Below are 14,282 nucleotides of genomic sequence, written 5' to 3'. Positions count from 1 at the left end.
TATCTATCTATCTATCTATCTATCTATCTATCTATCACCCTAACTCTATCTATCTATCTATCTATCTATCTATCTATCTATCTATCTATCTATCTATCTATCTATCTATCTATCTATCTATCTATCTATCTATCTATCTATCTATCTATCTATCTATCTATCTGTCTATCTGTCTATCTGTCTATCTATCTATCTATCTATCTATCTATCTATCTATCTATCTATCTATCTATCTATCTATCTATCTATCTATCACCCTAACTCTATCTATCTATCTATCTATCTATCTATCTATCTATCTATCTATCTATCTATCTATCTATCTATCTATCTATCTATCTATCTATCTATCTATCTATCACCCTAACTCTATCTATCTATCTATCTATCTATCTATCTATCTATCTATCTATCTATCTATCTATCTATCTATCTATCTATCTATCTATCTATCTATCGCCCTCACTCTATCGCCCTCTATATATCTATCGCCCTCTATCGATCTATCTATCGCCCTCACTCTATCTATCGCCCTCACTCTATCTATCTATCTATCTATCTATCTATCTATCTATCTATCTATCTATCTATCTATCTATCTATCTATCTATCTATCTATCTATCTATCTATCGCCCTCACTCTATCGCCCTCTATATATCTATCGCCCTCTATCGATCTATCTATCGCCCTCACTCTATCACCATCACTCTATCTATCTATCATCCTCACTCTTATCTATCACCTCACTCTATCTATCACCCTTACTCTATCTATCTATCGCCATCACTCTATCTATCTATCATCCTCACTCTTATCTATCACCTCAATCTATCTATCGCCCTTACTCTATCTATCGTAAGTATATGTAGTCACCATGAATATATATAAATATTCTTGGAAAGGTAAGCGATTTACCTTGTAGTGGGCTAAAGGAAAATGTAACCCATGCGTGTGGAAGTAATTCAAATTTTACTTACAGTGAACCCAGCCGGGCACTGTCAATGGGCAGACAAGAAAGAGGCATGGAATTAGCTACACGCGAAAAAACATGCGAAAGAACGACAACTGTGTGTGTCTGGTGCAATGCAGTCGTTACAACTTACCACTGTCTTAGACACCTTAGTAGTTGTAGTCTATCTGTCTTGGTGACTACATATACTTACAATTTCACACTACATATTATGTTTTTTAGACGTCCCACGCTCTTTGTCCTGATGACACCCTCACTCTAAGGGTCGAAACGCCGTCGACGTACTTGGAGGCGAATAAGACTCATACAGTGTCTATGATTGTAAAGCAGCTGTTTCAAAATTGTTTTTTAAAAAATTGCTCGGAGTCATGTCTCTCTCTTGTAAATAGCCACCACTGTAACCTGTATAGTCCACTTAACTGTACACACGCTGTTTTCTTTGGTTACTTCACAAATCATTGGGGACACATTGCACTTTGTATATTGTATTATATGTTGTAGTCAGAAGTAATTTTTATTATTTGAGTCATTTGAAACATATAAAAAACGGTTTGAAACTGATATAATTGTGTCTCTCTCTTCTTCCTGCCACCCTTTCTCTAATACTTAGATTGGTATTAAGTTCCCATCTATTAAATATTCACAAAAGTGATATGCCACAGGAACCATTATTTTGGTGGAGTATGACAGTGTTCCCACTGGTTAAAAGATAAAACATTTCTAGGCTAAAGCACTTTTATGCAAATAGTGATCACCATAATGGTTGTAGCAGTAAAGCTCCTCATAATTGGACGAACCCTGCAAGTAATCTTGTTCTGTAAATTTTGCTGACATTACTAAATCTGACATCATATTATTAATGTTTTCAAAGTCCCAGTCATCAGAGAAGGTACTAGGTGTTACAAAATCACTTAATGAAATCTTGAGCTGGTGGGGATACTTTAAAAGTTCGACCGGGCCCAAAATGTCATAATCAGTTCTGTCCCATGCTACCCCACCGGGTATTGGAATGGCTGTGATGTTTACTGATGACAGTTCTCTTTTCTCGATGTGAGAAGATGTGTGTGGCTTTAGGACCAAGCTGATGTTCTGACTTGCTGTGTCTATTGTACTATATTTTCCTTCAATGAATCTTCCCAAAAATATAACCATGATGAGCCAAAGCAGGAGGAAAAGTACACCTAACAATCCAAAATTCAATCCATGGTGAAATTAGGTAAGTCTTTTTCAGTTGTTGGAAAAGTTCAATTACTTTGTTTTTAAAACTTTGTGTTGGAGGCGTTTATTCATGTTCACTTGGGTCTTCAGAGAAATTGTCGAAGTTGATGAAGTAGCCTGATGCAGTTCTGTCAATTGTTGGAATTGCTTCCGGATTTTCATTTGCTTTTGCATTTTTCTTTGTTTCATTAGAATAGTCTGAGGCTACATCAAGAGGCACCAGTTCCATGGCACCAGTTCCATGGCATTATTGCACAGTCCTTTTTTTATTCAGTGCTGATTTCTCCAATTTGATTAGTCTCTCAGCATGAGCCTCTTGGATTGTAGCAAACTTTGGTATTCTGCTATTTCTTGGGAGTCCACTTGGCCTACTACTTATTATTGGCCACATGTTTGTGGTTTTACCAGGTCAATGGATACAACTCAGTTCACCTTTTTACCAGCAAGGGGCGGTAGTACTACTGATCTTGGTACGTTGATAGCTAAGACAGGTACTGCTTTTCTGTATGAAGGCCCAAATTCCTTCTTTACCGTGATCTTTTCTCTGACCAGATCCCCAATCTTTAGAATCCTGACAGGTCTTGCTGGGACAGGTGGTTTTTCTTCAGTGGATGTCGACTGTTGTTTCAACTTTATGTTACTCAGGTTTTTTCTTTTTTCATTTAGATCCTGTAAAACAGCCAAACGATCTTTGATTTCAAAGCTTTTTTCTTCTACCACTGAAGTGTGACTATCTAAGTCCTGAATAAGCATTCTAGTTCCGAACCATAGTTCATATGGAGTGAGACCTTTTAGAGAGTTTCTTGGCAGATTATTAAGACTACGTTGGACACTTGTTAAATGTTTGACCCACCCATCACCCAAACCTAATACCCTCGCCGTTATAGATTGCTTTATGTCCCAGTTTTTTTTTTCCACAACCGCATTTCCCTCAGGATGGAAGGGAGAAGAATGCCGCAATGCGATGCCCATACTGTTCATGGCCTCTTTGTAAGCTCGAGAGCTAAACGCAGGACCCTGATCAGAATGTAGCATGCCAATTGCATATATGCTGATAAAGACTCGCAAATCTTTTATAACAGTTCTGGCGTCAGCCGAGTGCTGGGGTCTACATTTTTAAGTGAATTCAGTCTTAATTATTATGGGGACGCATTTCTCCGACTGGATTTCTGCGATATAGATAGCATGATGCTCTCTAATAGTGGTATCTGGGCTACAGGCTGGACCGGTTCACAACTGCGATCTCTGTTGCAGTCCTCGCAATTTTTTGCAAAATAGTAGATATCTACGTTCATTCCAGGCCACCAGTACTCTGATTGTAGGTCCATCAGAGATTTCAGGATTTCTTGGCGCCTCAGACCCAACCTCATATGTGCTTCTTGTAGTAAGAAGATTTCCGGTTCGTGTTTGGAATTACCCTATGCCCCACTCCAGGGATTCGAGCAAACGGAACAGAGTTTGCATCAATTATGTATGTATTACTGAGTGGGTAGTTGAGAGGTAATGCTGAATAATCTCGTTTTAATGAGGCTTTTACCGCTAGCATGGTTTCCCCATCTATGTGTTTTTCTGAACGCTTTTCAGTGGCTATGAAAGCCGTTTGAACCGCTTCCGCTGTGGCTGTGTTAGCCAATGAATTCCCTGCAACGTGAACGCCATCACATCGATGACTCAATGCGTGTATCACGTGAGTCTTTCGTAGTTCTTTCTGTAAAAGAACTACCTGTTCCCAAAGCCTTTTATGCTTTATTGTGGCACCTGTGTCATCTTTGTAACCGTTTTTGATCCATGTCTGCATGTCACTGCTATAGGATTTGGCGCAGAAATACGAATCGCACACTATTAGTGTGGGGAATTCGCGATCGGCATTTTCAAGCGCCATCTTTAAGGTTCTTATTTCAGTTTCTGATTGATTCAGTTTTGGTAATCATCGGTCTGAATTTACCAGAGCGCCAGCGACCTTTAACAATCGCGCACGCTGCTTTGTACGATTTTTCCACTACATTGCACTGTTGTGCAAATCTGTCAATGCAGATTACACAAGTGTACTTTTCTAGAGGCAGAATTTCAGCTGGCAGAGGATATTCGCGTTCATATACTAGATCATCTAGTTTTTTCAGTTTTGGGTCAAAATAGTATTTCACGTCTTCTGTAGCAAAAAAAGTTTCCCATTCTACCCTTTTTGGATCTAATAACCCTTTAACCAGGTTACGAGGACTTGTTAATGCCTCAAGGGCTGATTCTGCTGAAAATACGGATATTCTTCTGCCTTGGGCTAGGGCTCTTTCTTTAGCTACAGCAGCTTCAGTGTACAAATGTGATTTGTAAGCTATAGGTACCGATTCTCCCTCATTAGAGGTCAGGTATGTGAATCCGCATCCTCCTGGGATGACTCGGATAACAAGATTGCATGTGTTCTCAGGTGTTTGTAATTTTGTTTTAGCTAACATGTCTGTTTGTAGTGATCTCAAAATTTCTGGGTGTTTCTGAGTCCAATTGGTTTGTTTGAAATCTGGTTTTATTAGTTCAAAGAGAGGTTTAACCCTCCCCGCATAATTTAGAATGTATGTTCTTCCGAAATTCAGGAAACCTTGTAGTGATTGTAAATTCTTCAGCGTTTTTGGTGCTTGGAGTACAGCACATTTCTCTAAGAAATTGTCTGCCAGGCTTTTGCCTTCACTTGATAATTCATAACCTAAAAATAGGACAGTTAGATGGGCAATTCGTGACTTTTAAAAGTTGAATTTGTAACCCTCTGAGGCGAGTCCAAGTATTATGGTGTTCACCCTTTTTAAGTGAGTCTCCAAGTCATCGTCTGTGAGATAGATGTCATCAACATATGATAATGTTTCATCATCATATATTTGTAGTAACTCTGTTACCCTTGCTGAGAATAATCACGGGCTATTTTTGAATCCCTGTGGGAGTCGGCAAAATGGTTTTTGCGACTCAAATATTTATAAAGTGGTCAAATACCTGCTTTCTGGTGCAATGTTTTGACAGAAGAATCCATTAGAGATGTCTAATGTCGTTTTTGAAATTTTTTACGCACAATGTTATTCATTAGTGCTGCACTATGTGAGTTTTGTACTGTAAATGTTTTACAACAGGAGTTAAGGTGTCTGTAGTCCAAAACTAGACGGTATGAATCGTCTGGCTTGGAGACAGGAAACAAAGGATTGTTCATTTGAGAGGTGCATGTTTCGATCACCCCTTGATATTCAAGTTGATGTAAGATCTCCCTGACTTGTTTTTTTAGCTTCTTGTTTAACTGGGTACTGCCTTTATGCAGTGGGCTGATTTTTTAACTGGATCTTGTGGTGAGGTGAGTCCTCATCCCATCCTACATAATTTTTGTACAAAGCAGGGGCTTGGGCTACTGCCCATTTTCTTGCATAAGTATATTTTTTATGAATCGGAATATGATTCGAGAAGGCAGGCATAATCATTTCTTCGCCAAGAGGGCACTCTCTGACAAACTCTGGTGGCCAGTCTTTCTCAGCTAACAGAATGTCATAGCCTTTTGAAAGTTTTTCCCAAAAGAGACTTTTTATTTCCCTGGTTTTATCTCCCTCTATACGTATTGTTATTTCATATAGCTTATGGGGCACACTAACTCGTGTGTCTGCAATTTCCACTTTAATGTATTCATTCGTGTCCACTGTCTCCAGAAGATTCATCAGGGTCTTGTGAGCTATGGCCACTTCTGCTCCGCTGTCTAGCATTGTCTGTGCCCACTCTCCGTTTTTCAGCTGTGTCCTCAGTATCCTCAGCATGTTTAATATTAATACTTGCTAACTTCTTTCTGGGAAATTGTAATTTTTTACTTTGATGAGCAGGTTCTTTGTCTTTGGACTTGGCGTGCTCTTCTCTGTGTTCTGACCGTCCTCTTCTTTCTGATTTCTGTGAGGAAGATCGAGAACGATTCAGTGAGAATGATCTAGAGGGACGTGTATCAACATCTTGCTATCTGTCTGGTTTTCTTATTTTATCCCTATCTCTAAGGTTGTATCTTTTTTTAGAGGGTTCCCTTTGGGGATACTTGTCTTCTCGGCCTGGAGATCTCTCTCTTCGCTGAGGAGACCTTCCTCTGGACTGGAAACGTTTTTCCCTGGGAATGGTTTGTTTATTACCTTCCGAACTCTTTTTTGGAGTTTTTTAATTATTTTTAATAAATGTTTTTTAAGGATTTTCAGTTAGTTGGGGTGCTATCGGTTTCCCACCCAAACTATCTCTTCCTAGCTCTTCATAGAACTTTTCTATAATTCTGGCAAGTTCCAATGGTTGGGCTGCTATATCTGTTTCCTTCAATTTCTGGCGGATCGCCACAGATGCTGCTTCACCTTTTATGTTGGCTAATAATATAGCCGAGACCAGCTTGAAGTCTTTTAGTAATTTCATACCTAGAGTTAAAGCTGGTTCTGGATTGTATTCATTTTGAATCTGTCTTAATACATCTGGTATAACCGCCATAGACGGGACCCCATGTGTTTTTATGCAGATGGAAGTAAAGACTTTGCCCCAAGTGTCACAGTCCTCCACATGTGGTGCGATCCCCATTGGGAGACAGATAGTTAGAATTATGTGTTTATCAGTAGGCGTAGTATCAGGAAATACTGCCTCTATTTGAGTCATTTTCTGTGCTAACCAGAAAGGAATTTGTTCCCGTTTTATGGGTACTTTACTAAGACATGATTGTATGTTCTGCGGTGTGATTTTGTTTATGGTCCCCTGGTGGGGGGTCTGCTGTGGAATGTTAAATGTTGGTTGGGCTATTGAGGTCCGCATGACATATTGGACTAATTGTCTATGTATTTTAATTAAGAGTTTTAGCTGAGCTAAAAGTTCAGGAACTGACATTTTATCAATGTTTGGATGTGGTGTGTAGCTGGCTAGAACCGGCCACGTTGCTCCTGGTCTACCTAGTGGACTGAGCCTGGTGATGTGATTATTATGTTTTAGGGCGCCTTTAAACCAGAGCAGGTGCTCTTGGTATTTTAGTGGGATTTCAATCTCCTCGAAAGGAGTGTATTCATCCGGAGGTTCCTCTATTTTGTAATAGTGGAAGTCTTTTGTCGTAGCGTGTGCTGCTGGAAAGTGTATCCATGAATAGAATACCTCTGTCTGCCGATATTCGTGTGCCTCTATCACGAATATGACTGTACCACCTCGCGGTGTCAGGCCATTTTCTGTAAGTTTTAGAGTTATAGTTCTTCTTAGATTGACCGGAATGAGTATAGCATTTGGTTCGGTTTCATGAAGACTTGTGTCTTCCTCTAAGAGTCGAGCTGCTAGTCTTGCTCGATCCCTTTCTTCGTCACTTTCTGTCATTTTACTGACCGAAAGTTTTCTGTTGCAGATCGAGTTTCAAGGAAACAAAGATTAGGTGTGCAATATTTTGGAACACTGTATCCTTCAACGTTGATCAAAACCAGAAACTAATACATAGGATTCTCATCCTACTAAGTTCCGGCGGATATTAACCTTTCATCCACTCCAGACGTCTATTGGAGTTTTTACGGGAAAAGGGTTCTGTGAGAAAAAACACGACTGAGTTACTCTATTGTCTTGTGTTGGATTATCGCCTTACCAAACGTTGGACGCCATGTAGTGTAGTTCCTATTTTCCCAATAGGCTCTGCGCATTGGAATAACATAAACAGCAGTGTAGACGTAGGATTGAGGTCATCTAGGTCTCTGCTGACTATGTTAAGCTTAATTTAGGTTTGCGCCAGCTAGCTCAGAGGTCACTGGAAACTTTCTTGAATGAAGAGGGATGGATAACCTCCCCTGGCTCAGACAAGAAGGGATTCAGTTTCCGACAACCGCATAAACATGACAACTTTGCTCCCTCAGAATAAGAGTATATCTCTAGAGTTGTGTGAAAACAATAGACAGATATTTCACTCAGTCAGCAGTGCATACTTAGTTTCACCAGAGTGCAGAGAAATAGAGAGACAGGCGTTTTCAATAAAAAGGTGTTATTTATTGAGCAGTCTTCTTTCTCATACAACAGAAGTGAATTGCCACAATTGCAATACTTAAAGTAAAGTAAAGTGCGTACAGTAAAAGTAGTATTATGAAATAATACTGTAAAAGCATTGATACGGTTTCTTAGCCATATGAGACTTTAAAATGGATAAAATATATACATACATAAATACGTTGACTAAAAGGCTCAACTGGTGCTTCTAACTACGCCTACCCCGGTGTACCTGACCTAAGCCTAATTCGTGGGAAGGGACAGTAAGTAGCGATGTTAAGTTGGTTAAGATAATTTTGCCAAGAATCTGCATCAAGAATTCTCCTAAGGCTTTAGTCAGCTCGGTACCTTAGTAATAGAATGTGGGAGGTCTGGTATCTCTTTCCTCAGGACTCGAAATTCCAGCAACCCGCAAGGGTAGGCTGGAAACACCGGAGCTGGATTTTCTCGGCTGGAGAAAAAGACAGCGTCTCTCTCAGTGCGTCAAACAGGAGGGGCGGCTTCTGTGGGCACTCGCATCAGCTGGGCTCTCGGGCAAGTAGATGGCCGCTCTGCTCCAAACCACCGTGTGATTGCTTAAGGCAACTGTTGGTATTTTATACCTGAAAGGTGCCGGGTTTGACGTAAGGTTGGACATAAGACGTCACCAAGAACTAACAGTTCTTGCAGGACTTCAGGAATTCTTGTTCAAATCAAAACAAAAGCAGGGGGGGAGGGTTCCCGGGCTGCTGGAGGCTTGGTTTGTTTAAAGAACGCGTTGTGCTTTCTAGGAGTCGATGGGAGTAGCTGTGCTGTGCTTTGGATTGCATGGGCTATTACTGAATATGAATCTGATTCTTATGCCTTTGTCAGGACATTATTGATAATACCCTCACAAGGGCATAAATCGGGAATATCGAATTAGGGTCCTAGAGAAGAACACGACAGCATAATCGATAATTGTAGCACAACCCCTTCCATTAAATGTTGAGGATAGGTAAGATGGTAACATGCAAATTTCCTTAGCAAATCCTAGATCGAATTTAAATAACAAACTATTAAATTGTTCCCCTTGGATGGAGTGATTAAAATGTAAATGGCCCAAGCCATCTTCCTGTGTCATTCCACACCTATTATCCTTCATCATAATACACAGAGTACAATTAAAATCCCCAAACAAAAATATCATCAATTTATGTCTTTACATTTTTCCTGTAAAGACAGTGCTTTGGTCAGTTTACTTAAAACAATAGGTACATCACCAGGGGTAATATTGTTGTATAGATTAACAAGAGCAATCGGAGTTTCAAACGCCAAGACAAGTATTAAAAGTTGAAAATAAATGTCTGTAATAGGCTCAAATACTCTTACAAGGTACAATTTATTAGACAAATAAATACTCAGAACACCCTTTGCTCTTCCATGTCGGACGTCAACAGCTGGAGTGTGAAAGGTCCTTAAACCATTTAAATGGACCGGAACAAGACTCCAGGTTTCTTGAAAACAGAGCATATCTTGTGTCTAAATAAAATCCCACCAGATTGGGTTAGCAATTTTAGATCTAATACCGGTAATATTCCACAAGGAAATTTTGCATACCGGTGGAACTAACAGGGGGATAACTGAGGCAACAGAGTCAGAACCAGCAGGTAAACAGGAGATCCAGTGGTCACCTCCCACCTCTGGTCCCCCATCAGTAGTCCCAGAGCCCCCTGTATGTCTCAGGATCCCTGAGATAGCCGGGACAATATTAAGGACTTTCCCCTCATCTGCCACTATAGTTTCCCCGTTACCAGAATAGGGAATAGGGTCAACTTCTATGTCTAAAGGATTAAGTGTAATAGTATCTACCGGTAGTCAGTCATTGTTTTCTAGGCCACTAAGAGTGTCAAATGGGTTAAATGGTGGGACACCATATTTCTACCCAAAGGTCCACCAAAGTTTAAAGGTGGACAAGGGGGAGTTAAACGTCTAATTGGTCGAGATGGACAATAAAAGAAACCGAGGGGAAGAATGTTAACGAAGTCTGGGTCAAGAGCCCCGGGTGCAACCTCTCTCGATTATAATACGCACCAATTGTGGTGACCGGAATGATAGGATTACACAGTCACCCCTCAGTGTCTTATCGAAAGTGCCCAACCAACTCACTCTTCTGGCCATCTTAAATTCTGAAAACAAATGGTTTGTAAACCCAAACTTGGTAGATAAAAAGTGAAGAGACTTATTCCTTAAAGTCGGCCAATGTTCAAAGGTATTAGGGGGCAATGGAGGGACATTGGCTAACACCACAGTATATGGTGTCGCTTCTGGGGGCAAATATAGAATAGGTAAACCCAAAATTACATTTGAGTCAGTTTTGTCCTCAGCTCTTCTAATTTCATTGAATGGTACATTGGAAACTGCTGGATTTGAGACAAACAACACAGGAGTATTAGTTCCAGTATCCCCCTTGATTTTTTAAGCTCCAATTGACAATTGACCTTAGAATTTTTAGTTTGATTTTGAGTTTGATTTACTGGGGCCGGTAAAATAATATTGGGATTTCCACTCGAACAAATAGAGGTAGATTGGGGTAGTATCGAAATAGTTCTATCCTGGGATGGCTGCTGATTCGTATCAAGCTTTCCCTCTATATTGGTCAGCCTTGTTTCAATTTTCCTAACCTTTAAGCAAATGGGTTCTAAAAGCGTTGTTAGAAGGGTCTCCATTATTTTCCAGAAAGATTCCTCTACTATTGGGACCCTTGCGCTAGTTGATGGAAATACAATTTCCGGCTGGTTATTCACCTTATTTCCTCTTTTCCCAGTAGGCTTTTCAACAACCTTTCTTTGTTTGTTGCTAGTATTCCCATTACCATTTTTTACAGCTTGACCTTCCTTAGTGGTATATTTTAATTTACATCTTGCCTTCTGCCCTCTGGTCCTGACACACGGGCTGTCGCTGTTATCGGTTAAAATAGAGACAGAGATTGCACTTAAAAGTGTGCCACACCCCACCTTTTCTAAAGAATCCTCATTTAAAGGTAGAGGATCAGGAACTAAATCACTTGTGAATATTGTGGGGGTCACAGATAACCTTGTTAAAGAGGGCATGGATTCAGAAGATACAGGGGCCATTCCAGAGCTATCTCATTGGTTGGTAAAGTGGGATGTACCCCAGGTAGAGCAACAAAAAGATGGAGCTAACATCGAATCCTGGGAGTTAGTTGTAAACATTGAAATGTTTGTAACAGGTAGGGGAGGAAGGGTACCAGCGGGAAGTGAGAGTTTTCTTTCTGTGCTTTCAATAGCAGAGGCGACCACCCCAATAGTCTTCTGCAGCATTCTGTCGATAGCTGTCAGACTAGGAAGAGGTGGGTTAGAAACTACCCTTTGTTTTGCTACTGGGGCAGGTTGAACAGGCATATTCTTCCCCATTATGTTGCACTGAATATATAAAATATAATAATTAAATATTTATCCAAGACAATATATCAATATTACCATGCACCAGGGAGATTATCCCCTAGATTCATCAAAGTCCTGTTTTGCGAGTCCTTAATAGCGATTATTAAGGAATCGCTATTAAGGACTTTCAAAACGGGATTCATGTAGGAATCGCTAAATAAATTGCGATTCCTACACATTCCTTATTTGCGATTAGCAAATTGCTAATCGCAAATAAGGAATAACTCCCCATTCATTCCTATGGGCCTTTAGGCCTAAAGGCCCATAGGAATGAATGGGGAGTGATTCCTTATTTGCGATTAGCAATTTGCTAATCGCAAATAAGGATGTGATTTCAAGGGTGCTAGGGGTGTCCAAAGGACACCCTGTAGCCCCCCTGAAATGTAAATTTAGACTTATGTTGCGCACACACATGTCCAAAGGACATGTGTGTGTGTAACATACAACTGAGAAAAATGCACAAAAGTGAATTTTTCTCAGTTTTCGCTATTTACCACGAAGTCAGACTTCGCTGTAAATAGCGGCAAAAAATAGCGAAATCACAATTTAATAATGGTTCATGAGTAGCATTTAAGGAACCTCAAATTGAGATTCCTTAAATGCGATCGCAATTTGAAAAAATCGCAATTTCAGTTCATGACCCATTGATGAATTCCAAATGCCATTTTTGCGGGCGCAAACGGCCAAATTCTGCGATTCGCATCGTTTGCGCCCGCAAAAATGCTTCATGAATCTAGCTGTAAGACATTAAAAAACATATAAAAGAGCACTTAAAACAGCTCCTAACAAAACACAAATTAAACCAAGAAATGATTGCTTTTGAGGCTAAAAGACACTATTTACTAATTAGTGCCGTACAACTTAAAAGATATTAAGAACCTGTACACAATGTCCAAGAGGGGTGGCCCAGCCCGGCCTCTTCGGCCCTGTACGGCCACAAATGGCCCCGCCCTTGTCCCAGGCTTCTCCCGGGTCGCTCCCGCAGGACGAGGTACCGGAGTGCCCTTTATGCGCCTCCTGGCGCCTCGCGATGACGAATGCGGCGTCCTTGCCGCTAGCGGGGCTCCTGGGAGATGAAGTCCAGTCGAATGGAAGGGGCTCAGCGGAGCCAAGCCCGGCCAAAAGGGAGAGCAGAGCAAAGCCCGGCCCACAGGCGTAGCCAAACGAAGAAGGGGCTCGGCGGAGCCAAGCCCAGCCAAAGGGAAATGAGCGGAGCGAAGCCCGGCCCGCAGGAAACAAGTCTGCCTAGCAAGTAAAGTTCTCCACAGGGACTCGGCCCTGGGGTGCCCTTTATGCGCCTCCTGGCGCGTTCGCAATGACGAATGCAGCGTCTTTGCCGCTAGCGGGGCTGCTGGTAGATGAAGTCCAGTCGAATGGAAGGGGCGCGGCGGAGCCAAGCCCGGCCAAGAGGGAGAGCGGAGCAAAGCCCGGCCCACAAGCGCAGCCAAACGAAGAAGGGGCTCGGCGGAGCCAAGCCCGGCCAAAAAAAAATGAGCGGAGCGAAGCCCGGCCCGCAGGAAACAAGTCTGCCCAGCAAGTAATGTTCTCTCTTAACTCATTCCCAGTGCCCGAGTCTCTCACTCTCTTAACTCACTCCCAGTGCCTGAGTCTCTCACTCTCTCTTAACTCACTCCTGGTGCCTGAGTCTCTCACTCTCTTAACTCACTCCTGGTGTCTGAGTTTCCCTCTATGTTCAGAGTCTGGCCATTTTATGCCTGTGTTTGTGTAAACATATGTATCTGCCTGGGTCAGTGCCTGCAGCGTGTGCAGTGCCTGTGAGTGATGGATGGCAGCGGCTGTCCTGCTGTCTGTGCTCTTTACCATTCCCATGTGATTCTTAGAGTTTATTAATTTGTATCTCTTCCTTGAGTGACTTTACAACTTGTACATTTGCAATGTTTTCTATTTGTATCTCTTCCCTGTGTGACTTTACAACTTGTACATTTGCATTATTTTTCCTGTTTGTATCTTTTATGTAACTCATGTAATCCTAAATCCTTATGTTTTGCAACTGTTTTTTATTTAAAGCGCTCTGACACCCTCGGTTAATGTTCGCGCTATAGAAAATCACATTAAATAAATAAATACATACATTTTTTTTTAAAAGAGTCCGATATCTGTCTTTGAAGCAGCTGAAGTTATAAAGACATTGGAAAAGGAAAGGGGGTCGAACATTGATACCCTTACGTTTTCAGCCCTAGATTCAATTAGAATAATAAAATAATGAACTGTTGTAAGTACCATTTTTTAAAGGAAAAAAAAAGTGTTTCCGCCCGGTCTCGAACCGGGGACCTTTCGCGTGTTAGGCGAACGTGATAACCACTACACTACGGAAACCCATGAATCTCCCTAATCCACCTTTAGTTCTAAAGAGCGCAGCGCGCTGAAAGCAGTTGGATACAAGCGGCGGTATGGCCGGTTTTCTAAAGTTCTATCCCTGAATGCGTAGAGCTCAAGGCTACCCAGATAGGATGTCTCTCACTGAATGCACAGTACTCAATGCTGCACAAGCATCGCCTCTCACTGAATGCACACAACTCAATGCTGCACAAGCATCGCCTCTCACTGAATGCACAGTACTCAATGCTGCACTAGCATCGCCTCTCACTGAATGCACACAACTCAATGCTGCACAAGCATCGCCTCTCACTGAATGCACAGTACTCAATGCTGCACAAGCATCGTC

The 14,282-nt window shown here is 41.4% G+C and overlaps 1 non-coding gene across 1 annotated transcript; it reads right to left on the bottom strand.

Annotated features, from left to right (window-relative positions):
• Positions 1-13,860: 13,860 nt before the first annotated feature.
• TRNAV-AAC (transfer RNA valine (anticodon AAC)) lies at positions 13,861-13,933 on the bottom strand. The gene has a single exon. It is a non-coding gene; the product is annotated as a tRNA-Val (tRNA).
• Between the last annotated feature and the right edge of the window lie 349 nt (positions 13,934-14,282).

Source organism: Lissotriton vulgaris, chromosome 1_1, assembly GCF_964263255.1.
Source record: "Lissotriton vulgaris chromosome 1_1, aLisVul1.2, whole genome shotgun sequence".
NCBI lineage: Eukaryota > Metazoa > Chordata > Amphibia > Caudata > Salamandridae > Lissotriton > Lissotriton vulgaris.
Note: the sequence above shows the minus strand (reverse complement) of the source record. Positions and strands in the feature narration are given on the sequence as shown.